Below are 26,724 nucleotides of genomic sequence, written 5' to 3' on the forward strand. Positions count from 1 at the left end.
AAGGAAAGTTCTCAGCAATTTCTGTTCCTGGGAAGACAAGGCTTAACAAAGACACAACATAAATATACATTGCTGGCGTTCTCATCAATTCACTCTCTGCCTGTAAAATCAACCTAGACCCAACAACAAGGTCTGAAGAATTAGCACAAATCATCAGTACAGTCCTAGGACCCCTGAAAACATCAACAAGGCCCTCCTCCAGGATTTCTGTAAATATACAATAAGAAAATCCTCTTTCAGGGCTTCTGAACCAACAGCAAGGTACCAGAACTTCTGCAACAACAGCAATGTCCTCCATCAGCAGATGAATCTGACAAAGTAACATCAAAACAGACAGACCAAATGATACCACAGTCATGCTTCCTCCCAGTTCAGTCCTGAGTTCTCATTTCTCTCTCTCCAGCAGTAGCAGCAGCCTCTGGATGCTGGCTCCCAGAAGTTCTTCTGGCCTCTCTCTGCTTGGGCCTCTCTCTAAATCCACAGCCCCAGCTCCTCCCAGTTCAGCCCCTTCTTGTCACATCAACAAGTCCATCCCACTGTGGGGTTCAAATTCCATTACCATCACACTATGCTACTTATAACTGATCTTGAATGAGTCTGTGTCTGCCTTGGGATCATAGTTTCTTCATTTTTAAAATGAAAGGGTTGAAGGAGATGGGCTTTCAGGTCCAGAAGTTCTGCTCAAAACCACTGGGCAGAATTAGGTGTAATGGGAAGAAAATATAGAGATACAGAATTTGACTGCTCTAGGTTAGGAAAAGCTCCCTAAAAATTAGAGGTATCCAAAAGTGGAATGGCTTTCTCTTGGAGGTAGTGGGTTCCCCTTCTCTAGAAGTGGTCCAGTGGAGGCTGGATGACCACTTCTCAGTGGTGTTATAGGTGGGATTCTTAATCAGGAAATTCCTTCCAGGCCAGAAATTCTGGATCCTTCCCCTCCGAGCTCAAAATCCTATTATGCCATGAGCATTACAGTTTCCTGGAATCAATTAATAACATTAGGGGTAGGGTTGCCTATAGATGCCTGGCTGACAATTTAATTTTCTCATGAGCAGGAAGAACAGAAGTAATACATTATCAATACATTCATTAAGTTTTCACAGTGAGGAAGCCAGGGGCTGATGAGCTGTGGCGGGGGTGGGGGGGGAAGATAAGGCTAGTACAAAGCAGTGGCAGTCGACAATAATCATGAAAACCATACTTGGTTTTCTTCTAATCTGAGGTTGTCTACAAGCAGCAGATTAAAAAAAAACAAAAAACTGACAAACCAACAAATAAACTCAGCAACAAAAAGAAGTCAAACCTTTTGGCTAGTGTTATATAGTGGTCCATTAAACTATAAGTTTCAGAGCTCTCTGTTTCAGAAAGAGAGAAAGAAGGTGAGCCAGATGAGATACTCTGTGGCAGAGCAGAACAGATTCAGGGTCTAGTTCTCATGTGTGGCCATTTCTTTGAGTTGTAGGGACCCTGAGTTGTCTTGTATCTGGGCCTATGCTTACAAATTTGCTGAGACCCTTGGCATAGAGAATTCAGGTTTTGACAGTGAATGATCCTCTGTCATAAGCTCAGCAAGCAACAGTTGTGCCTGACAGCATCTCCTGAGCTGTTCCCCATCCTCTCCACTGTGCTTGTGTTGGGGGGCCCAATCAGTTTATGGTTGTAGGACTCTGACACTGGCACATTATTAAGCAAAAAAAAATCCCCTTATAAATTATATCACTAGAATTTTAGTTATCTGTTTAAGTTAAGTATCAAAGGGTATTAAGTGAATGCCAAGTAATATTACTCCAAAAAATATGTTCATAGATGGTGGTGAACAATGTGATTTATTGGCAGGTATTCATTTTCATAATAAAGATAAATGAAACTAGAGTGGCAGGAAGCCTTTCATTCTGTGTACTGTTAAGCACTGCAACTTGTAAATAGCCTGCTTCACCAACCTTTTCTTTTTCCCTTTTCCCACTGAATTTCATTTACAAACCCAAAACTTAAGCCCTATGTGATTGGCGGGGGGGGGGCAGTTTAACTTTATATTTGTGCTCTGGAAAAAAAAATCACAGCATCCTGGAACCTTAGAGAGGAAAGGGACTAGAGTAGTTGTACCTTCTCACCCCCAAATGAAACAGGGATCTTCAACTGTGATATTATCAGTACTGAATTTTAATCAAATAAGCTAAATGCCATTTTTGTCATTCTGGAATATGACGTACAATACCCCCTATGCTGAGACATTCAGGAATTAATCATGATACAAATGAGCAGCTTTACTTGAGCGTCTGTACTGTCAATATGTTTTACGGCTGATGCAATGCCATTTAATCACAGAAAGTTAGAGTCAGAAGGGACCTCGAGGCCACCTGATAACATGAAGCATGCAGCCCAGTCTCCAATGCTCACTCACTCACTCACTCATTCAACAAGCATGTATTAGAAAAGAAAACTACTGTGTGCAGAGAACTGTTCTTGGCATTGGGGAGGACAGAAGACTCAAACACAGACAATTACAATACACAACAAACAGTACATGTTTCCTGGACAGTTGCAAAACAAAGTATTATTTGACATTCGTGCCTTGGGTAGGGAAGAGAGGAAACAAATATTTATTAAGTACCTACTATGTGGGGGGAGGTGCTGTTATGATCTCCATTTTAGAGCTGAGGAAACTGAGGCAGAGGGTAAGTGACTTGCCCAGGGTCACATAGCTGGTAAGTGTCTGAGGCTAGATTTGAACACAGGTATTCCTGACTCCAGGCCTAGGGCTTCATCCACTGTTACCCAGTGCCCAGAGGAGCTGGAGCAAGGGAAGGCCTCTAAGATATCCAATCTCTGCTGAAAAAATTTCAGTTAGAGACAGCTAGGTAGTACAATGAATAGAGCACCGGCCCTGGAGTCAGGAGGACCTGAGTTCAAATCTAGCCTCAGACACTTAACACTTACTAGTAGTATGACCTTGGGCAAGTCACTTAACCCCAATTGCCCTGCCTTCCCCCTTCAAAATGAAAAAAAAAAGAATTTCAGCAGAGGGAAACTGAGGCAGCCCACTGCACTTGAGGACAGCTCCAATTCCTGAGCTAAAATCAGTTTCTCACTCCCACCCAGAAGAACAAACTTAAGTCCTCTTCCACATCACAATCCTTCAAATGCTTTACAGTGAGGCAGAGATGGGAGAGAACTTACAGAAACAATCTAGGCCAGACTCCACATTTTCAACAGGAAGACAATGCGGCACAGAGAGGTACAGTCTTGCTTATGGTCATGTAATCAATAAGTAGCAGAGTTCAGACCTGAACTCAGGTCTCTTGCCTCAAGTCTTTCCCCTCCACAGTCCACCCTTCACTCAACTGTCAAATTAGCCTTCCTAAAAGGGCAGGTCGCTCTGCTGCTGGAGAGAAGTTCCCTATCACCTCTAGGATCATCTGGGCCTCTTCCTTCCTGCCCACCACACACTGGCTTTCTCATTGTTCCTCCCACAGCACGTTCCATCTCCAGGCTCCAGGCATTTTCCCTGGCAGGCCCTCATGGCTGGAACGCTCTCCCTCCTCATCTCTGCCTCTGGGCTTCCTTTGAGTCTCCAATACAATCCCACCTTCTACAGGAAGGTTTTTCTGACTCCCCTTAGTCCTAGAGCCTTCCCTCTGCGGATTATTTCCAATCTAGGCTTCTTATATCTTGTCTGTGCAGGGACTGTCTTCTTCCTTTCTTTGTATCCTTAACTCTTAGCATGGGGCCCAGGCACACAGCAGGCACTTAATAAATGTTTGTTGACTGACTGACTTCTGATAGTCCAATTCTTTCCACTAAAACCAACTTGAAGAAATAACATTCCCAGCTGCCTCCTTCAAGTCTTCTTTTTTCTGGGAGTAGCCATTCTTCAAGGCTGCAGCAACTCTTGGTATGAAATGATTTTTGTTTCCTTTTGACTGACTTTATTAGGTTATTAGAGTTAAAAGGAACCTTTAGCTGATAGGACTGAAACACATCCCTTCTAAAACGTGGTTCCTCAAACTAGATCTAACCCATGAGTAGGGCCCTCATCCCTACCCACATCATACACGATTTCACTGGATCCTCATAACAAGCCCCCGCCTTGGGTGGGTCATGCAAATATTATCATACACATTTACAGATGAGGAAGCAGGGGTCCTCATCATGAGGAACCTTCCTGGACACAAAGACACTTTGCCCAAGACCAAATGGTGAGTGAATGGCCGATCTGGCACTTGGACCCTGGTCTTCCTACTTGAGCTCTTTGAACAATGCTGAAGAGAAGTCCTCAGCTATTGCTATGCTGTGCTCTCACTCGGGAGTCTCTACAGATTACATGCTACAGTGACTCAGTGGCATCTGGAAGGCAGTGTATGGAAAACATTGTGGTATAAGTAGGTAAAGTGCTAAACCTGGAATCAGGAAGATCCGAGTGCAAATCTCACACCCTCCCACTTGTTGGGTGTGTAAACCACTTCAAACCCCTGAGTTTCTGTTTCTTCATCTATGAAATGGGAACAATGATGCCTGTGTTACCCTCTGTGTTATAGGGTTGTTGACTCACATAAGAAAATTTACATAAATCACTCTAAGTTTTTTATGTTAATATTATTATTAACCCATACTAATTTGGGGCAAAAAGAATAAAACAACAAAAGGTGATCATGCTGAAAGCCAGTTCAATTTCTCCCAGTTTTTTTTATTGACCTTCAGCAACTTCCTCAGCATCAGGGGCCAGGGGCCAGAATGGAAAGATATAGGGTTCCTGAAATTGATCTGCTCACCTAAGAATGGATTAGTATTTATGCCTTTTATATAGTACTGTGACTATCACATATTTCACATGGATTATGTACGTATCCTGCTTGTGTACAATTCCTAATTTACCAAGCACCTTAGAACTGGAATGGCCCTTAGAAGGTCACCAAGGTCAGTCCATACCTGAAATCCTCTATGTCTCCCTGACAAGTAGTCTGCTGGAGCCTGCTGGAAGAGCCGTCAGTGATTCAGAAAATAACCTAGCCTCCTTCTGGACACTCATACCAGGCCAAAACCTGACTCTGTATGACTTCTGCCCATTGCTTCTAATTTTGATTTTTGGGACCAAGCAAAATAAGTCTAATCCTGTACTGAGACTTCAAGATACAGCTCAGATGCAGCTCTCCCCTGGAAATTCTTCCTTGACATGTCCAGTTATAAATGTGCTAATTTTACTTAAATTATCTTGTATGTATTTACATGCATACATATTATTTTGATAAAATAAGAAAGGAGACTATTTAGTTTTTTATCTCAGCCCCTAGAGCAGCACCTTGCACACAAAAGGTGCTTAATACATGTTTGTTGAGATGAAATCCATAGGACAGACCCTCAGAGAAGAGAAGACATCTCCCATGGCCCCACTAGGTCTTCTTCCCTCCAGAAGAAACACATCACTTTAGTTTTATTAGCTGATCTTCTAAAATCATAGTCCTTACTTCCTTCACTCTCCCTGTTGATCTCCTATAGTCACAGTTCAATTTACCAACATATCCTACTTCAAAAGTGACATCTAGAATTGAACATAACAATCAAGATGTGGTCTTTCCAGGACAGAGGAAAGAAGGGATTGTTGCTGTTTAACATTTTTTTTGACCCAAATAATAATAATAATAATAAGAGGGGAAGCTTGGTTTTGTTTTTTTAAATAGGATCAAAGTTTAACATTGAAAAATCAGGAGATGATGTCCAACCCTTTTGCTTGGCAATGCCTTTGCGGATGTTTTCGCATCTGTGGTGGTTTTTTGTGTTTTGTTTGTTTGAAATTCCTTTTTTTCTCTTCTGGGTGCTGATGCTTCTCTCCATCCTCTCATTCTTGGTGGTTTTGCTTTGATTAGATGTCACTATCCCAGTTCACTTCCATGTCCCTTTACACACAGGCAAAATATTCCTTCAAGGGGGTGAAGAGGTGGCGAATCACAGTGACGCTCCATGACCAGCCTAGAAGTCTTTGCCTTGCCAAACGGCTCATGTTGGAGACATCTGTGTAATGGACTGGGAAGCCAAAGACCCTCTCCATTTCAGTGCACCATAAGATGTCCTCTTTCTCATTCATGGAGACAGGAAAATGCTGGTCTTTGCCCTGCTTGATGGACTTTGACCTAGTTGTAATGGTCCTCACTTTGCTGAACTTTGCTATCCTGCCATGCTCTAAACACTCCTGAAGCTCCATCTTATCATTCACTGTATATGCCAATGGCCTGTTCATACTGGGAAGGTTACCCCAGAAGTAGTGAGCCCTGTGCGCTGCTGACACTTCTTTGGCATCAATCATCACAGGGTTGGACTCCAGAAAGCGTGAGATGTCCCGCTTATCACTGACCCCCATGGCCACCACGTTTTCAAAGAGCCAGAAGAAGGGGCGGTCATCACCCTCCTTGGGCCGGGCCTCATGTAGAAGGCGGTAGAACTCAAAGAAGAGTCGTCCAGTACCCTCATAAAGACCCTTCCGAGCAGGGTTGACAATAGAAAGGTCATTGCAGGGACTGCCTCCAATCACCAGATCAAAAGCACCCCATTCCTGTATGTGCTTCTGTGTGACATTGCGGACATCCTCCACGTACATGATCTTCCCTTGGTGCCGCACCATGCCCACAGTGATGGAGTCCTCATACACCTCTGAGGCAATGTAGCAGTCTACCTGGATCCCAAGGTCCTTCAGCACCAATAGGCCTGTGGCAATTCCATCGAAAAGAGACAGCACTCGGATTGGCTTCTATTTCTCAGCTGGGACTGGGGGATAAACTTTAGGAGGGTCAAACTCCTGGTCATGGTTATTGGCGAAAAACATCTGGAGGTGTGATGGCCAGTCATCTCGCCGCCGTAGCAGCCCATAGGTGCCTTTGTGCCCACACATGTAGCAGTTCCAGGGGTCTTCTTGATGGCTGCCTGGGCAGCACCTGGTCCCACCAAGAGGTCCACACATTCCATACAGAAGCACCTGCAACAGTTGTTGTTCCCACACATGAGGACCTCTCGGCCCCCACAGCAGATAGTACAATATGACTGGTAGCCGTCATCGTCATACTGATAGGCACACTCCAGGAAACAATTCTTGCAGTTCTGGCACATTCCTCTGATGAAGAGGGGGTGTTCCAGGGTGACGTTGAGGCTCCCACAGGAGATGCAGATGTCTTCAATATTCCTGCATTTCTGCCGCACCTCATATACCAGCCGCTCTCTTGTGCGTTCGTCAATGATCTCTTTGATCTTGGGCTTCTCCGCCGTGCTCTTTCGGGGCTTTTTGGCTGGTGGAGGTGGGGCATAGGCAGCAGCTTCAGGTTCTACTGGGGCCCACATGTCAGTGTAAACTTCTTTGTAGGGATTTCTCTCTTCTTCTGATGGCTCCAGACCCTTGGGACCAGAGGGCTGGAAGCCACCCAGAGCCCACTCGATCATTTGTTGTTCTGCGTCTCCACAGCCTTGGCTGTGTCACTGTCATCGTTCTCAGGGCAGGCCGGAAACAGCTTCCCGGCTCGGCTGCTGGCCACCTGAAGGACCTCATAGATGGCTTTCCGGTACATAGGCTACTTGTTATATGTGGCCTAGTGGAATGCACTGCAGAAAGAGCTCAGTGGCATCAATTTCTCAACACAAACCACTGAGAACTTGCCATCTCCAAACCACATGACCCATCGAGTGCCTTCAGCTGCCCAACTTCGGCCTGTCATCCACCAGGATACAATGCGGCCAGGCCATCAGGAGAAGCCCCTCAGTTTTCCCCATACCAGTTCCCCAATGCCAAAGCCCCGGCCATCCTTATACTCAGGCTCATCATCAGTGGCCTTAGCATTACTCTTGTCCCCAGCATCAGCCCCCACTGGCTCAGGTGTGGTGGCCACAGTGGGGGAAGCAGGATCGGTAGGTTGCTGCAAAGCAAGAGGGCTGGCCTCCTCCACCTTCTGTGACTCTCCAGTCCCCTGGGTCTCTTCTATGACATTCATCACTGCAATGACCTTGGCTTTCTTCTCAGCCCATAAGGCCAGGTGCAACCTCTGTCTGGTCCAGCTCAGGTGTCTGTTTAACATTTTTTTAGTAGTATATAACTCTTCATGACCCCTTTGGGGGCTTTCTTGGCAAAGACACTGGAATGGTTTACCATTTCTTTTTCTGGATCATTTTAGAGATGAGGAAACTGAGGCAAATAGGATTAAGTGACTTGCCCAAGTTCACACAGCTAGAAAGTATCTGAGGCCACATTTGAACTCTGGTCTTCCTGACTCCAGGCTTGGTGCTCTATACACTGATATTCTAAGAATCTACCTATTGCCTCTTGAAAAAGATCCCCAAAAGAAAACTCCTAGGAATATTATAGCCAAATTCCAGAGTTCCCAGATCAAGGAGAAAATATTATAAGTAGTCAGAAAGAAACAATTTGAGTACTGTGGAAACACAATCAGGATAACACAAGATCTAGTAGCTTCTACATTAAGGCATCAAAAGGCTTGGAATATGATATTCTAGAGGACAAAGGAGCTAGGATTATAACCAAGAATCACCTACCAAGCAAAACTTATTATAATACTTTAGGGGAAAATGTGGAAATTCAATGAAATAGAGGACTTTCAAGCATTCTTGATGAAAAGACTGAATAGAAAATTTGACTTTCAAATACAAGAAGCAAGAGAAGCATGAAAAGGTAAACAGGAAAGAGAAACCATAAGCAACTTACTAAAGTTGAACTGTTTACATTCCTACATGGAAAGATGAGATTTGTAACTTATGAGACTTTTCTCGGTATTAGGATAGTTGAAGGGAATATGTGTGTGTGTGTGTGTGTGTATACACACACACACACACATATATGCATATATGTCTCTCTGTATATGTATATGTATACATAGACAGAGGGCACAGGGTGAGTTGAATATGAATGGATGATATCTAAAATATAAAATTAAGAGATGAGAGGGGACTATATTGGGAGAAAGAGAAAGGGAGAGATAGAATAGGGTAAATTATCTCACATAAAAGAGGCAAGAGAAAGCCGTTACAATGGAGGGAAAGAACAGGGAGATGAAAGGAAATGAGTCAACCTTATTGGATTTAGTTTTGGGGGGTATAACATATACACTCAATTGGGTATCTTACCCTACAGGAAAGTAGGGGGGAAGGGGACAAGAGAGGGATGATAAAAGGGAAGGCAGATTGGAGGAGAGGGTAGTCAGAAGCAAACACTTTTGAAAAGGGACAGGGTCAAAGGAGCAAACAGAATAAATGGAGGGTGGGATAGGATGCAGGGAAATATAGTTAAGTCTTTCACAATATGACTATTATGGAAAAGTTTTGCATAACTACACATGTAGAACCTATATTGAATTTCTTGTCTTCTCAATGGGGGTGGGTGAGGAGGTAAGAAGAGAGAGAATCTGGAACTCAAAGTTTTAAAAACAAATGTTAAAAAATTGTTTTTACATGCAACCAGGAAATTACAATATATAGACAATGGGGTATAGAAATCCATCTTGCCCTATAAGAAAGTAAGGGGAAAGGGGGTATGGGGGGAATATAAGAGAGGGCAGACGTGGGGAAGGGATAATCAGTATGCTTGTCATCTTGGGGTGGGGATAGGGGAGGGAATGGGGAGAAAATCTGGAATTCAAAATCTTGTAGAAATGTATGTTGAAAACTAAAAAACATAAATAAATTTGGGGGGGGGGAATCAAATAAATTGAAAATGAAGATAACAAAACTAAAAAAAAAAAGAAGAGATGCCACTTCCCTAATTCTAACTACTTTACTATTGCTCATTTATGAGAAGATCACATATCTTGCCTTTGGAACACTCAGTGAAGCCTGTAATTGTTTGAAGGAGATCCATCTAAACTGCCCACTATGGAAAAAGAAAATAGGTGAAAACAAAGTGGATGAAAAATACACTTATCTGGTGGTGACATGCTTAGCTAGATGACAAGCCCACTGTATTGGAAAGCCCACTGTATTGGAATGTATCTTGAACAACAGGAGAAGAAAGAATGTAGAACCTTTGGGAAACTGCCATGTTTTCAAGGATTCCAAGCTAATCTCTGCAGCAAAAGCCTATCTTTGGTCAGAAAAGTAATGATTGTAGATGGTCTAAATGGCAGTGGATTAATTCATGGTATGTATAAATAAGTAAGCAGCAGCTTCAGCCCACAAATGTGTATAGAACTAAATCGTCCCTTGTTACTAAAGATGAAAACAAATATAAAAGTTATCATCAAAATATATTGATGACTTGATACCTGGAAAAAAGTGGAGCAGTCATGTAATAAGAGTGACCGATAACAGATAGTCATCCCCAGTGGATGCTTCAAAATTGTGTGATTATACATAATGAAGGGCCCTATCCCTAATTCAGAAAATCTGAAGGTATTCTTTGGCTATTCCCTATCCTCTTAGGGGATGATGAAGAAAAATTAAGTGGCTGCTGGGCCAGAAGTGAGTGTGTATAAAGCTTCCAATGGAAGAACTTAATCTCTCCCTCTTCCCTGGTGGTGGGCAAAGCAAGAACCTCTGTAAGCCTCAAGGTGGGGAGAAAGAGAGAGGCCTTACTTTCTCTACTTGGAGTCAACTTGTGGCCTTGAATTCAAATGCCGTTCTTACTGGTTTTTTTCTGTACCATCTTTCTTGCTCCTGAATGATTATATATCAGAAATAGACTGGTCCAGGGTATGACCTGGTGAATTCTGAAGGATCAGAAAAACTGCCAGAAGTCTAGTGGCTGACCCCTGAGTAGGAGCTACCCTTGAGGCAAGATCTGTTTGACCCAGTCCAACAGTGGATTGACCTGGCCGTTGAGATTCCAGTCTACAAGCAAGAGTTTATCAGACATGAAACGTTACTCTCAGAAGTAAACAGGGGTAAGAAAAGTGTTTATAGCTACCATTTTAAGTTGGAGCTCACTTTCCCTAGGGACTATGGCAGAAAAGAAGGGGAGAGTGGGCCCCAGGTCAGGGTGATGTTTTTGTACTTTGGGTCTATGTTTTTTTCAGTAAACATCCCTATGCAAAAATGAATAGATGTTAACTGATACTGAGGAGCAATCAACTGGTTAAATTGATTCTAGGGTGCTAATTACTAGTATCAATGATACTGATGAAATTTTAACTGACTCTGGGTGACTGATATTTTGGGGAATGCACTCTAAATGAGATCTTGAGTAGCAATATTAATGGAAAAATGACCCTCAACTCCTCAAAGTTAACACTTCAGCTCCAAAGGAGAGATGTGGCTCCTATTTGGAGATTTGATTTGCTAATGTGAACTGGGAAAAGGCTCCAGAGTCTATAAGGATCACATAAAATATGATAAAACATATTTCTAAAGGAATTTTCTTTGAAAAGTTTATTTTATGAGTCACCATGAAAAAAAGTTGGCTCACCAGTGTTCAGCTTTCTGATGATGAAACTTTCTATACTTAGGGAGGCGGATCTTCTAACCACAGACACTTTATCATTGGGCCCATCCTTACAGTCTGTTCAGTGCAGCAGGACTGCCAGAGTCTGTATTTATGGTCGTGATTCAGGGTCACCTAGGGTCCAAGGGAACTTTTTTTCCCCTGAGAGACTGAGTGAATTAACTGTCATCTTTGAGAAAAACTGAAGAGACATTCTGAAAGAAGTGAGCTTGGCTCTTCTTAAGACACTTCAACTGACACCCCCAAAGAGCTGAATGGTGGGGCTGTGGTTCCAAAATTTATGGAAGAGTCAGCAGTTACAATTGATGGTTAGAAGGAACTCTGGCTGTGATCCTTCTTACAGATGATCTATTGTTGAACTTCTAAAATGTATTTGTACTGTTTGTTACCCCATAATAAATTATGTGAGCCATACCATAGATGTTGTTTAAGCCAATGAAGCTTGGGGGTTTGGTACTGAAAGGGGAGAGAAAGGTCACTGGAAAAAGAGTTTTATCTGGCCACCACTTCCCTTTATGTGTTGTCTCTTCCTGTTAGAATGTAAGCCCCTTGAGAGTAGGGACTATTCTGCTTGTCTGACCATCATTTTAGGAAGTACCCCAGTCACATGCTTCACTTTCCTCTTGTCTCAGTTCTCCAGACTTCATTTATCTCCTTCTGCGCCCTATTCTTCCTCCTCCCTATTTTTCCAGCACCCCCATATATGTTGTCTTCCTCCATTAGAAAGTAAGCTCCATTAGAGAGTAAGGGGGAGGGGCTATCTTGCTTGCTTGTATTTGTATCTCTAGTGCTTTAAAGGGCCTGGCACATAGTCTCTCAGTCTGTCTCTCTTTGTATTTATTTATCTCCTTAGTGCTACTCAGTCCAGTGCTTGGTGAAGGGTGGGCATTTAATAAGTTATTTCATTTTTTCATCCTGGTTTCCTTCTTATGAAAGTGCTCTGCCTTGTTGCCCTTCCTAAACTGATGTGTAAGTAAATGCAGCCCATAGCAAAGGTCATCTATAATGAAATTCCACATGGCAGAAGTTGACAGGATGAATTGGACAGAAAAAAGACTAGTATTAAAAAATTCAGGTGTAAGGGAGTAAGAGCCAGACTTGGCTGGTGAAAATAGAAATGAACAGGAAGAAACAGAAGAAGATTTGTTAGGATGGAAAATTTAATTGGATCATAGATTCAGGGCTGAAAGGAGCCTCAGAGGCCATTTTACAACCAACCCCCTCATTTTACAAGTGAAGAAACTGAGGCACAGAAAGGTTTAGTGATGTCCAGGGCTGACTGCTCAGGGCATGAGGCATGATTTTTAATGCGGGTCTTCCTGACTTCAAGTTCAGTTCTCTATCAACTTTCCACACTATGTCTATTATATAGAATTGGAGATGAGTCAAAGATGACTAAAATTACAAGCCTTAAGTGACTGAGATTAGGACTGTACCATTGAGAGAAAATGGAAACACAGGAATTTCATTTTGGGGGTTGGAGAAAGTCCTTTGACCAGATTTTCCCATTCAAGCAAGGTGGCACTGACCTGTGGGGAAAACCTTCCACCAAAACTCCAAAACGAACAATAAAGAGGAGGGTCTTGGTCTAGAGGAGGAGAGTCTATGATAATGCTACTAGCTCCTTGCTTCCATAGCATTTGGCTATTTACAAAGCACTCCCCTCACAACACTATGAAATAGGAAGTACAGGGAGCAAGGTATCTGAGCAGTAGAGTGAAAAGATATGATAAGGATTGCTCAGGCAACATATGAGGGATGACCTATGGAGGAAAAAGTAAGGAGGCAGAGAGACCAGCTAGGAGATTTTTGCAATAGTCTATGGGTAATGATGGTGGTGGCAGTAACTGTAGAGACAAAGAGCTAGAGTATATCTGCATACGAAACTATTTAGAGGAGAGAAATTTCTCTGAGTGAATGTCTGGGTGGAATGAGGAATGGATAAGTGAGGAGCTGACATCCTATTTTCCACTTTGTGGATGTTAACTTAAGATTATCACTTAAGACCACAGGCTAATTCTCTGCTTGATGCAGATTGTCCTTGTGGACAAAATGATGGCACAATCAGGTGGAAGCACTGGCTGAAGAATCGAACCCAAAGAACAGCCACCACTGAACTGACATCAGCTTGGAAGGAAATGTCTAGGACAGCCCTTGTACTGGACCCTGTGCTGTTTTATGTTTTTATCAATGATTTACATGACATGACAGAATATGTTTATCATATTTAGAGATGACACAAAGCAGAGAGGGACAGCTTAACATAACAGATAATAAGGTCAGGATCCAAAAAGATTCAACATTGTGTTGACTCTGATAAAATTTAAAAGGGATAAATGTGAAATCATTAACTAGGGTTTAAAAAACAATTTATCAAGTATAAGAGGGGAGAAGTTGGTCAGACACAAGATTGAGCAAGAAATGAGGGTTTCAGAAGACTCTGAGTTCCATGTGAATTAAGAGAATGATATGAGAGCCAGAAAAGCCAAAGGGATCTTTTCTACCCTCTGGAATGAAGGAATGAAAAAAAAATTTATTTAGTGCTTACTATGTGCTGAGCGCTATGGTACAAATACAAAACCAGACAATCCCTGCCCTCAAGAATCTTAACCTCCACTAGAGAGAAAAAATTATCTGAGCGAATGGTGGGCAGGAAAGGGTATTTGGGATGGTGAATGGAGCCATAGGGGAATAGACTGACACACTTTTTCCACCAGCAGTGGCAGTATTCATTTGATTGTTGTTCCAGAGCTACAAAGTTGGGGTAGAGAGGTAGGAGTAATAGGGCAGATGGCAAGGAGATGGCCAAAGTATAACGTAAAGCATAGCTGGAGACGGCTAAAAATGGCAAAGCCATGAGAGGCACTCATCAATCAACGCCGTGCTGTCCCAAGAGTGGGAGTTTAAGAGCTAAATGGATGAAGTCCCATGGCACACAGTCTGTTCTGGAGGTGGCAGCAGCAGTGGAGACAGCCATCAGATGACTGGTGGAACTGTGGTTTCATTTCACTGGTGTGGAGAACACTCAGTAAGAAAAGTCCCTCTTCCAATGCAGATCAGCAACTGTTCTGCAACTCTGAGTTTCAGAGAGTCAAATAACAAGTAACATTAACACCCTGAATCACATGGAATGTGGCCACAGAAGGACTTAAGCCCAGGTCTTCCTGACTCAAAGGTCAGCTGTCTATCCATGACAACCAGCTCAAATACCATGTCCTATGTGAAACCTTGCCTTATTTCCCATCTCTATCTCCTCCCCCATGCAGCTAGAGCCTCCCCAGCAAAGTAACCTGGAATGTCCTGTGTATAGACTTACATAACTGCATTCTGTCTCCCCTTAAAGAATATAAGCATCACAAGGACAGAGATTCTCATTTTTGTCTTTGTATCCCCAGTGCCTAGAACATACCTAGTAGATTCTTAAAAAATTTTTGTCAATTGATTGTGCCATAATACCCTTCGAATGTCTTGAACAGGGTTAACCTTTTTTGTGTCTTTGATAGTCTAGTGATATCTATTGAACCCATCTCAGAATGTTTTTAAGTTCATAAAATAAAATGCCCAAAAGCACAAAAGAAGGCAGTCATATTAAAACAGCTGACAAAATATTTTTTTAAATGAGTTCCTGGACCCTAGGTTAAGAACCTTTGCTCTCGCAGGAATGTAGTGACAGCCCTACCATTCTCTGCATTGGTTAGAAAATATCTATAGTATTGTGTTCATTTCTGGGTGTTGCACATGGCAAACAAGGAGTGGTTGAATGAGCTGGGGCCTGAGGAACTGAAGACTTGAGGGGATGGCAGCTATCTTCAAGTATCTGAAATGTTGTCAACTGGAAAAGGAATCAGACTTCTCTTACTTGCCTGGCACTGTCTCCCTTCTCATCTCCACTTCCCTCCTGCCTTCCTTCAAGTCTCAGCTAATATCCAACCTTCTCCAAGAAGCTTTTTCTGATCCCTCTTAATGCTAGTGTCTTCCCTCTCTTGATTGTTGCCATTTTATCTTGAATATATCTTGTTGGTAAATATTTGTTTGTATGTTGTCTTCCCCCATTAGACTATCAACAGAGACTCTTTTTTCTTTCTTTGTATTCCCCAACCATTAGCCGAGCGTCTGGCACACAAGAGATGGTACTTAATAAATACTTGTTGATGAGCCGATGGGCCACCGAGGGCATAAGTAGAAGCAATAGTTATAAGTTAAGGAGGGGCTACATTTAGGCATGATATAAAGGAAAAAAAAACAAAACAACAAAAATAACAACAAAACCCTTGCTAACAACTAGAGCTATCCAAAAAGAGAACTGCTGCCATAAGAACTTTAATAGGAGGCTACAAGTTCTCCCTCATTGGAGAGCTACACACAGAGGCTCAATGACTAGAGGTGGAAACCGGAAAAGAGATGTTTGGTTCAGTAAAGGCTTCGCTAAATGGCGTCTGCTCCCCCTTCTAATTGCAACTCACTAAGGAGATCCTAACAGGCACCAGGGATGAGCAGACGACTTCCAGAGGGCGCTTCATTTGGCTCCAAGGTTTCTGCCAGCTGAGGCACAAGAGGAAACGCACTGGATTACTTTTTCTAACAAGATAAATCACACAAGTGTGTCTACAGAAACAATTTATCCTGGAACTAAATTCAAGCAGGTATTATGGTGCCTGAATTTGAAGTCGGAGGGACCGAGTTTTTATCCCAGTCCTGCTAATTACTTACCAGTGTGACCCAGAAGTGTTCACTTCATCTCTCTGAACCCCAAACCTCTAATCTACAAATACAAAGGGGGTGCAAATAGCTATTCTATAAGATCCCTTTTCAGTTCTAAATCCTATGAGCCAATGCAAATTAGTAAATTGACTTCTCAGGCTTAAAATGTAGGAGCTTGGCTGACATGAATCATCAGGGTTTTAGGTCCTTAGGTGAAATGATAAAAATGTGTTCTAAACCAATGAGGTTGAGAGCAAGGGATGGGATCATGGTGACCCCCACAAGGTATGAGGCTTTAAGAGGCTCAGCCAGGAACAGCCTTGCATGAGGACAAATAAGACACACACTTTTGAGACAGGATTAACTTCTGGCATTTTCCATAGCCTAATTTTAGACTAAAGGGACTGTCAAATCTGAGTTAGAAAGGAGCATTTTCAGCTGGCCGAGTCTTCAAGAAACCGTTGCCTCTTGAATTAATGTTAGACACAACAGCTTCCATGATAGACAGGCAGAAATTCACGATGTACAACATCACCCTTCCAAACTCAGTCCCAGTGGACAGACTCTCCAGAAATCACGGTGATTAGAGAGTGGGCAAAGCAGTAGCACAGACAGAGCTTATGATTGAGCTGACATCTTCTCTCACATCCCTTCCAACTCAAAATTGTATGATTTGGAAATACCAGGTAGAGTATTCACTTTTATCTAGTTGCCATGTCTATTAAGTGCAAAAGGGTATAAATTACTCAGATTTCAGATATAATATTAACCTTTAAAGGGCATGTCACAAAAATGTATTCTATAAATATGGGCTGTTAGTTCACTTTGTAAGTGTTTCATGGAAAATAGGTTTGAAGCTGCCACCTATCTCTAAGTGCACCCACCATACAGTGTCCCCCTCCTTGTGAGCCCAACTAGTTCCCCAAAATGAGCAATTCATCTATCTATCCTCACCACATTTCTAGCCAAAGTGTATGATTTAATAATAGGACCTACTATTACCATTCTACTTTCTAAAGCTGATAAACTTTCAGAAGCAGCATCAGCTTAAAAATACACACACACACACACACACACACACAGAGCCTTTAAGTTTGCAATGACAAAGAATTTCAAATGTTAGTTCTCAGAACTACCCAGTATAATAAGCACTTTTTCTCTTCTACAATGTGTGCAGAAAAGAGGAATCTAAATCATAATTGCTGTAATTATCTCAAAAATATGTGGAGATTAATGGTGATTATGAAAATCTGTGTAATTGTTCCCTGAAATCATCAGCGATCATCAGATGGCTTCTGGAGACGGCCATTCCTGAGGAACTTTAACATAAAACTCACCGGCTGCACCCAAATGTGACACTCCTGCTCTGGCACGATAAAATGTCACCACATGTTTGCAAAATGGCTTTCTGTCACTTCAAACCCCCTGGCCTGGATGTTAACCCTTCTTATAAGTGGCCCCCAAAAGGTTTCCAGATGCCCTCAGTTTGACGTGCACGTAATGCCACTGTGGTTCAAAGCGCCAAGTTCAACCTGTTATTTATTCAAATAATTAATTACTCTTGTATCCATCTAGCAGTTTGTCATGACACATTAATGACTTGATAGACTTCTATGAACTAGTGAACACAGAACAGCAGAGCGTTTTTATCGTCATTTAATTTTAAAACGATCCTGTGTGAAATTATCTAGTCGTGAGTGATGGGAGCATAAAGAACAGACTCAGCAAAGCTCCTTTTGGATCACTGCTTTATTAATGGCAATGTCAGGGAAATGAATAATGCTAACATTGTCATATTTAGCTCCTGGGGATAGATGAATGGCTGCTCCGGTGTTTGAAGGTTCAGTTTGCACACTGCAATGAGCTCTAATCCTTCACACCAGGAGTGTGGGCTATGCAGGAGATCAAAGCCTTTACACACCTAACGGCCCACAGCAATGGCAGCCACTTCCACATTCAAATCCTCACCATCTGATTTTATAGCTTTTGATTTCGATTATTATTATTTTTGCATGGTCTTTTACACTTGGAATTTTCCACCACTGCTATAAAATACCCTTACAAAAACATTTCGCTTTATTGCTTTGAACATTAAACATTATTAATCCAATAGAAAAAACATTAAAGATATTGCTGTCACCTTCAAATGTTAAATGATATTAGGGGCTGGAAAATGCTGGGTTAGTGGAAAAGATGTTCTCTCAGTCTCTTTCTTGTCTTGTCTTTAGTGTAGTGCTGATAATAAAATAATATTTCTGCATGGCTCACAGCGATAACATCTGCTTAAAAGCAACTTCCTGTTCAGCTATTCTTTTGCTAGTTAAAATTGTTTCTCAATTGTTTTAATTACAAACTTGGGAATCTATGCAAACCATTTCAAGCTAGTGGGATTCAGATGCAACATACAACAATCCTGAAGAGTCAAATTACCAGAAGTCTGAGCAAAATGCTGAAAATCTAATGCCACTGCAGGACACTGATGAGACAATGGCAAGAAGACCAATACATTATTCTCTGTTTTCTTTTTTCTCATGTGGAGAAAAGACTACTACTAAAGTCTTCTTCTGATGCAGAAAGGACTCTGGATTCTGAAAGGCTATGCCAATGAGATGCGAGGTCTGGCAAGTCCTACTAAGCTGAAAAGTCTAAGTCCATGCAGGCTTGGCAGTTTACTGTGTCTGTCAACCAAGGGGAAATCCAAGTATGAAGAGGTTCATTGATCAAATGTTTGACTACCAAGCTATAGCAAATTAGTGAGCCATCAAATAAAGTGGTGTAATATGGACTGATGCTGACAGATAATGAAATCATAGGTATGTGAACAAACTGTTTGGAGCAAGATTTGAAGAAATATAAATAACTACAATTAGATTCTTCTTTCATTACTTATCTATCATTTTTATCACATAATCTAACTCTAGTTATATATCTTTTACCATCTTGAGAATACAACTGCCCTGAACCTTTCTTAGATTAGACTCTCCATCTTTCTCCTTCAGGATTAAAGACCTATGACGGCCTTCATCTAAACATGAAAAATTCAATTCAATTCAACTTAACACACATCTTTTGGGGAAATCAGGAAAGACATGAAAGAGTGGGAGAATTGATAATTACGTACAGAAAAATATGATGACCTACGAAAGCCATATGATGGTTGTCTTAGCCAGACAAAAGTTAAAGAGAATACCTCAGGGAGTATGTAGACAGTTTATATTAGGAAGAATGAGACAAGTTATAATAATAACAGCTTCTCACATTTACAATGCACTTAAAAGTATACAAAGCACTTTGCTCACACAGCCCTATGAAGTGGGTAATATACTCTTCATTTTGTGGATGAAAACAAACAACTGAAGTTCAGAATGATCAGACTTACTTTGGATCATAGGACTAGTAAGTGCCAGAGCCAGTATTAGAACCCAGGTCTTTTGATTATGTTCAGCACTATTTCTTTCATGCCAAGTTATGTCTCTTGTACAAGGTTTTCCAGAGTCCAGTCTATAAAGAAAGGTAGACAGGAAACCAAGGGGAGGTTTAAGAGATGATGAAGGCTTGCTCTCTGGAACAGGTAAAATATGTGTGGGAACACACAAAGAAAACATAATACATACCTTGTTTTTAATAGTGAACAGGAATTTTCAGAATACACATCTATATGTAAAGGTACAAGGAAGTGTATTTAGGCTCAAAGCATGAAAATAAAAGCTTCCTCATCATAAAGCTATCAAAAAGTGAAGTAGGCTGCTTTAAGAAGTAGCAAATTTTCAATGATAGGATCACGGATTTAGAACACGAAGGGATCTTAACAGTTTTTGAGTCTAACACTTATTTTACAAATGAAGAAACATGAGGCACACTGAGATTAAGTGACTTGCCCAAGGTTACAGTACTAGTAAGTGTCTGAAGCAGGATATGAACCCAGGTATTCCTGACTCCAAGGTGAGTGCTATATACCCTATACTATGTTGCTTTATTTTGCTGTTTCTGGAGCTCTTCAGATACAGACTGAATGGCTGGTCAGAAAGATAATAGAGAAGATTCCTGCCCAAGTAGGGGTCAGACTGGATGAAATCCAGCTCTGAGACTGCGCATGTGAGAGAAAACTAACAACTACCACTGCTGTTTTACCTTACAATTAAATCACATTACATACGTTGTCTTATTTGTACCTCACCTTGGTAAAATTTTGCAGCTGAGGAAACAGAAGCCCAGAAAAGCTTCCTGACTCACCCATGGTCACATGGCAAGTTAGTGGCAGAGAGGGTAAGGGTGAAGAATACTGGGGAAGTAAAAACCAAAGAACGTATCATGTAACTGCTTAATCTTACAAACGAGGGTTTAGACAAAGTAGACACTTCAATATGTCAAGGAGCAATAATTTCACCCCTGTGGGTAATCCCCCCTACACTAACACCAATTTTAACCTCGGCATTGTAGCAGATGGTCTTCATGAGTTTCTATGGCCAAAAATAATTATCCCTTGAAAGCCACCTTTCTGGCAACTGGACTCTCAGGATCTCAAAGACAAATAAGGGTTTGTCAGTGGGCTATACATAAGGGGTTCCCAACTTGGAAGGACAAGCTATGGTTTACACTTCATTGGTACAGCCTTTGAAACTCTAAAGTCAATTCCATTTATAATGAAAAATCAGAAGAGGATTGCAGTAGTAGTTTGGTAGTAATAGATAAAGTAGGTCATAAAGAAAGACAGATTTTCTCAACTGAAAATTAAATTAGATTTACTTTGAAATCTGAAAAAGGGTTTCCAGAATATCTAACTTCCAAACTTTAGGTAGGAATGAAAAAGAATCTTTCATAGCAATTCAATCAATGTTTAACCATATTTCAAATCTAAAAATGCTTTAAAAATAAAGAATAGTATTAATTAATTAGATCTTTACCTGTTAGATTTTATCAAATAAGAAGTTGCATTTTAGCAACTTAAGGAAAATTTGTTCATTCATTCCTCCAAACATTTGTTTTTGTTTTTTGCTTTTTGGAGGGGGGAAAGCAGGGCAATCGAGGTAAAGTGACTTGCCCAAGGTCACACAGCTAGTAAGTGTTAAGTGTCTGAAGCCACATTTGAACTCAGGTCCTGCCTGACTCCAGGGCCGGTGCTCTATTAACTGCGCCATCTAGCTGACCCCAAACATTTGCCGAGTGACTACTTTCAAAATATCGTATTAGGTGCCTTCTATTTACATGTGTGTGCACAGAGGAATGAGGGCTAAAGAGATGAACCAAATATGATCCTTGTGCCAAGAGGAACTTTTTCATAGGGTTTTCTGAAGTTCCTTGAAAAGAAATGGTACCAAAAAGTATGGAGGATAAAAATTAGGGTGTGATTTTTTTCTTGACTTGTTGAAATCTTGATTCCATTTTCAAGGTGTTGTTCATTTAACCTCAAAAAGTTAGAATATTTAGTAGTTTATAGTCACAAATATTATGACAAGTGTTTTTTTAAAATAAAAATTCTTATGACATAACTACCGGAGCATTTTTATTTTGCTTTATTTTCTTGTCCTGTAGGTTCTGTGGACTGTGGGTAAGCAAAAAGTGGGGAGAGTTATATCCCCTGTGATCATCATACCAGGGTGTGGTACTCAAAGGGATTTGTCAAAGGCAATTCTAATGTCTTGAGCTCATCATTGCAACACTAGGCACTTGAGCTATAAAAATTTCCTTCCCCACCCCCCAATTTATTTCACTTATTCCAAGTAGGATCTAACACTAAGATATAGAATCCACTCAGAAACTAAAATCTTATGCTTAAATGGGCTATTGCTCTGCCCACTTAACTGTAACCTAGAGACCAATTTCCCTCTGGATAGACTACTATCACTATAGTGCTTGGTGAAAGCACTAGAAATGTTGTGAACAGTACTGAAACCCATTAATTACTTAAGATTTTTTCCATTCATCGTGTATGTGTGTGTGTGTGTATGTGTGTGTACATATGCACTGGGCTCCCACTATTGCCAATTAGCTGGAAGGAACCTTAAAGATCACTACGTTCAATCCTCTCATTTTCCAGAGGAGGAAATTGAGGCCCTGAGAGAGAAAGCAATTTGTCCAAGGCCTTGAAGTTACTTAATTACCTAGTATTCAAACATACAGGTCTTCTGACTCCCCTTCCAGTGTTCTGAGAGGGGGGAAATAACGCTGCTTACAGGTAGATATAGTCTCTCTTTCATGGTATGAGGCAGTCTCAACCTCTCAAAGAAGACAAAAAAAGTGACGAAAAATTTGATCTTGTCAAAGGCATAGCTCTTAAGTGTCTAAGACATAATGTAAAACTACAAAAACCCCCAAACTGAAAGGGCTCTCAGAGAACTTATCTAGTCTAGCTCCAAACCGAGTAAGAATACTACAGACAACATTCCTGAAACATGGTCATCCTTCACTTCAACACTTCCAGGGCTGGCAACCTCACTCTGCCAAATAAGCCAATACTACCTTCAAATAGCTTTCATTTTCAGTCATCTCACCCCCATCCTCATTTCCTTCCCCCAGAGTTGCTCAGTTTTGGCCATGTCCTTCCAAAAATGTGGTGCCCACAGCTGAGCCTAACTGAAGTCACTGATGGGTCAGAATGCAGCACATGTGCTAAACACTTGAAATTCCACAGGGGAAAGAGCCCTTATTTAAAACAAAATAAACTTTGAAGTTTAAAAATAAAAGCAGAAAAGCAGTTATCCAAATTTACATTGCTAGAGCGCTCAAAAGGAAGTGTGACCAGTTGAGAAGCATCTGGGGGTGGGAGTGGGGGAAGGAGGAGGGCACTGGCAGCAACACTGGACCTGTACTCTGAGGATTTGAATCCCCACTGCTCTGGCAAAACCATCTCTTGAGCAAGTTGCAAAATGGGAATAATATTCCGTGTATTACTAGCCTTTTAAATTGATATAAAAAATTTAAAAATAAAATAAATAAAATGATACACTGACTGTCTGACAATATATACAGCATTCTTTGCTGGTTCCCCACCACCAGCCTCATCTTGTGCTCCTCTCCCTCTCTCTCCATTATCTACTCTCTGAGAAGAAGTCTGATTATCACAATTATTCAGTGCATGGCTTCTTTCTTACTGTACTTTTTATTTACATTCTCATGGTCACTGTGTTTATTGTTCACTTGATCTGCCTTAGGAGCCTCCCCATATTTCTCTGTATTCCTAATATTGTTTCTTGATGAACATTGTTCAAATTACATTCGTGAGTTTGGTCATTCACTAAAAGACAGGTACCCAATTTGTTTCCAGGTCGTTACCATAAAAAAACAACGCTACAAATATTTTGGCATACATGAAGCAACCTCTTTACTTTATAGATGAAGGAATTTAAGTCTAATTAAAGACACTAAGTGGCTTGCTTGACAATCACAAAAATATTTAGTAGAATTTGAACACAGGTCTTCTGGTATTAAATCCAATGTTCTCTTTTTAACCATTCCAGAGTGTTTAATTGGATGGTGGGGGGAGTGGAGTTAGGAGATGAAGGATGTTTAATTTGAATTAAGGAAGACTTCCAGAAGTCATGATCATTGTCTTAAAAGTCTATCATATGGAAAAAAGGTTTAGCATTTTCTATTTAGACTTATAAGGCAGAACTAGGAGTAATGGAGGCAGGGAACTGGGGAGTAAGGATGGGGGTGGGAGGAGGTTCTGTGAAGCAGATTTTGACATGATGTAAGGAAAAATTCCTAAGATCAGAGCTAACTAGAAATAGAATGGGTCCCACAGAAGGCAATGAGTTCTACATCCCTGGAGGTCTTCAAATGGAGTGACAGCTAATATTTGTTATTATGATAGCTAGTATGTATGTGGCACTTTGAGGTTTGCAAAGCACTTTATATGTGCTATACTTATCATGATTTTCAGATGAGGAAATTGAGGAAGACAGAGGGTAAGTGACCTGCCCAAGTCACACTAGTGAGTGTCCGATGCCAGATTTGGACTCAGGTTTTCCTGCCTGCAGGTCCCGTGCTCTTTCTTATCCACTCTAGCATCTCACTGGCCAGCCAGAATACCACTTGTCAGAGATGCTGTAAGGGGATTCCTCTTCTGTTATGAATTGTGCATGAAGACCTCCTGAGGACCTTCCAACTCTGAGATTATATGAATAAAGAAGATTTGCTTCCAAGAAATACAGAGTGAAGGTTCTGAACCTCAGACTTCCCTGCTTCTAATTTATACGCGAGTTGCATGTTTGTGTATTAGGGACTGACTATAATGGAAATTTACCTGTATAACTTTTACAAAGTAAATAGGACTGAAGGATGAAACAGCATGACTTTCACAATGGCCAAGCCATTCCTTGGGCTTTCAATCACCCTATCTGCATGAAATTTACACAAAGTCTATACAAATAGATATATGATAAATTAGCCTGCTAATCCTACTGCTCTAATCTGCTATTTATATTCAGCAAGACTTTTTATTACATACCTGCATCCAGAGGCTAAAGATATTGGGGCATCTTTAAAAATAAATCAGAAAGACAAATAAATCCTTCTTTACTACAAGTGTTCTAAAGCCTTTTTCTTTCATATGTACTAACAAGACAGAAACCCCTCTGCACACCTACCAGGTCACCAAGCTAATCACCAAGGCTTCAGCCTCCAAATCACCCACTGCTGCATTCACTTAGCTCATGAGGTTGGCTATGGTCTAGTGTTATGGGGTGATGTATATAGGGATCTAGGTAGCCACAAAGTGACATGGAGAAAATAAAAGTGTACTATTACCTCTGTCATAGGTTGTTGGGAGAAAAAACATTTTGTAAACCTTAAAATGCTGTAGAAATCATCACCACCAGTTCCACCACCATCATCACTGTGAACTATTGGGGAATGGTATCATTCTAACATGTCTAAGCCAGGGGCAAGTATTTCTTAAGTATATGTTGTGTATCAAAGGAAAAAGAAGTTGGTCATGCCACACACACACACACACACATACATACATACACACACACCCTCTTTTAACTCCAATTGCCCAATTGTGAAGAGATTTTACAAAAAGACAACACAAATGAAATATACTGGTATGTCTGGCTTTCCAGAGGCAGTAAATGTGGGATATGGAAAAGGCACTCAACTCAGAGTCAGGAGACTAGGATTCAATTCTGGTTCTGATATTTACTAACTCTGAAATCCTGGAAAAGTCAATCCTCTGAGCCTCAGTTTTCTTATCTATAAAAAAAGGAAGGTAATATTTCCCCTTCCTCCCTCCCATTATAAGGGAAATGCTGCAAAGTTCTGGAATGCTATAGAAATGGAAGCAATTTCAGAAGTAATTTTGCTAGTAGTAGTAGTTGTTATATAATATTTCTACACCACCATGCTGTGCACTATGCCATATCACATCCTGTTTCTGGTCAGTTACACTGCCCTACACTCTGGGACTAAATACACATGTAAGGAAACTAGTGAGAGAGAAACATGGCAAAGAGGCTCCCACTTCAAGCACCAGACCTGATCAAACTCTTCAGGTTACATGGACTGGGAAGGAATTACCAATGATACATGGAATCACTCTCAAGTCATGTTCCTACAACTACAGTATGAAAATAGTCACATATATATTTAGTAGTATTCAATTCAAACCAAAAAACACTTATTAAGCAACTAAGCTGTAGACTTCTGGGAAAGAAGAAACATGAATAAGATGGAATTTACAATCTAGAGCTCGAGTCAGAAGATATGGGTCCAGACTCCAGCTACTGCTCTTAAAAGCTGCATAATTATGGACAAGTAATCTAATTTCTCTGAAACTCAATTTCCTCATCTGTAAAATGTGGATAAAAATTCCTCAACAGACTATCCAGCAGGTAGGTAGTGAGGGAAATACTTTGAAAATCTCAAAGTAGTAAAGAAATAAGTCATTATTAGAAAAAAAGTTATATCACAAGTAATCACAGTATAAGACAAAATGATAAGCACATAAGAAGGATGAAAAATATTATGCAAGGTCCAAGGGGGAAAAGTTAACTTCTGACTGGGGTCTTGGGAAGGAGAAAAGGTGGGAATCAGTGAAAGTTCCTCAGAAGAAGCAATTGAGTTAGGTCTTAACAGATACATAAGAATTTTAAGTGGTGAAGACTGAGGGAACATTTCAGGCACATAGGGTAGTATGAATAAAGGCACAAAGAGAAAAAAGTACAGGATTTGTGCATTTCAATTCAATCTACTCCAGTAAACTCTGGGCCTCACATTATGTTACATATTGGGAACACAAAGATGAAAATACCACAGTCCCTTCAAATAGGAGTAGACATTCTACTAGGTGAGGGATAGGCAACCTGCAGCCTTGAGGCCACATGTGGCCCTTTAGGCCTCAAGTGCAGCCTTTTGACTGAACCCAAACTTCATGGAACAAATTCCCTTAATAAAAGGATTTGTTCTGTAATACTTGGACTCAATCAGAAGGCTGCACCCAAGGACCTAGGATATGAGATCTCAAGACCACAGATTCCCCACCCCTGTACTAGGTAATAGACCATGTGTATGGAGAAATGAACATGACATAATTTGAGGAGCAAAATAATATTAGGGGAATCATTAAGAAATTTTGAAATCCTACCCATCCTTCAAGACTCAGC

General features: G+C 41.0%; 1 protein-coding gene and 1 pseudogene across 6 annotated transcripts in view; both read right to left on the reverse strand.

Moving 5' to 3' along the window:
- The window catches only part of MVB12B (multivesicular body subunit 12B), a 324,028-nt gene that overhangs the window by 59,549 nt on the left and 237,755 nt on the right, over positions 1–26,724 (reverse strand). The window lies entirely within an intron of this gene.
- Positions 3,280–8,032, reverse strand: LOC138157184 (DNA (cytosine-5)-methyltransferase 3A-like; annotated as a pseudogene).

The sequence above is a fragment of the Petaurus breviceps genome, unplaced genomic scaffold, assembly GCF_028583685.1.
Source record: "Petaurus breviceps papuanus isolate PSGF00001 unplaced genomic scaffold, PetGlider_PUasm1.0 171, whole genome shotgun sequence".
NCBI lineage: Eukaryota > Metazoa > Chordata > Mammalia > Diprotodontia > Petauridae > Petaurus > Petaurus breviceps.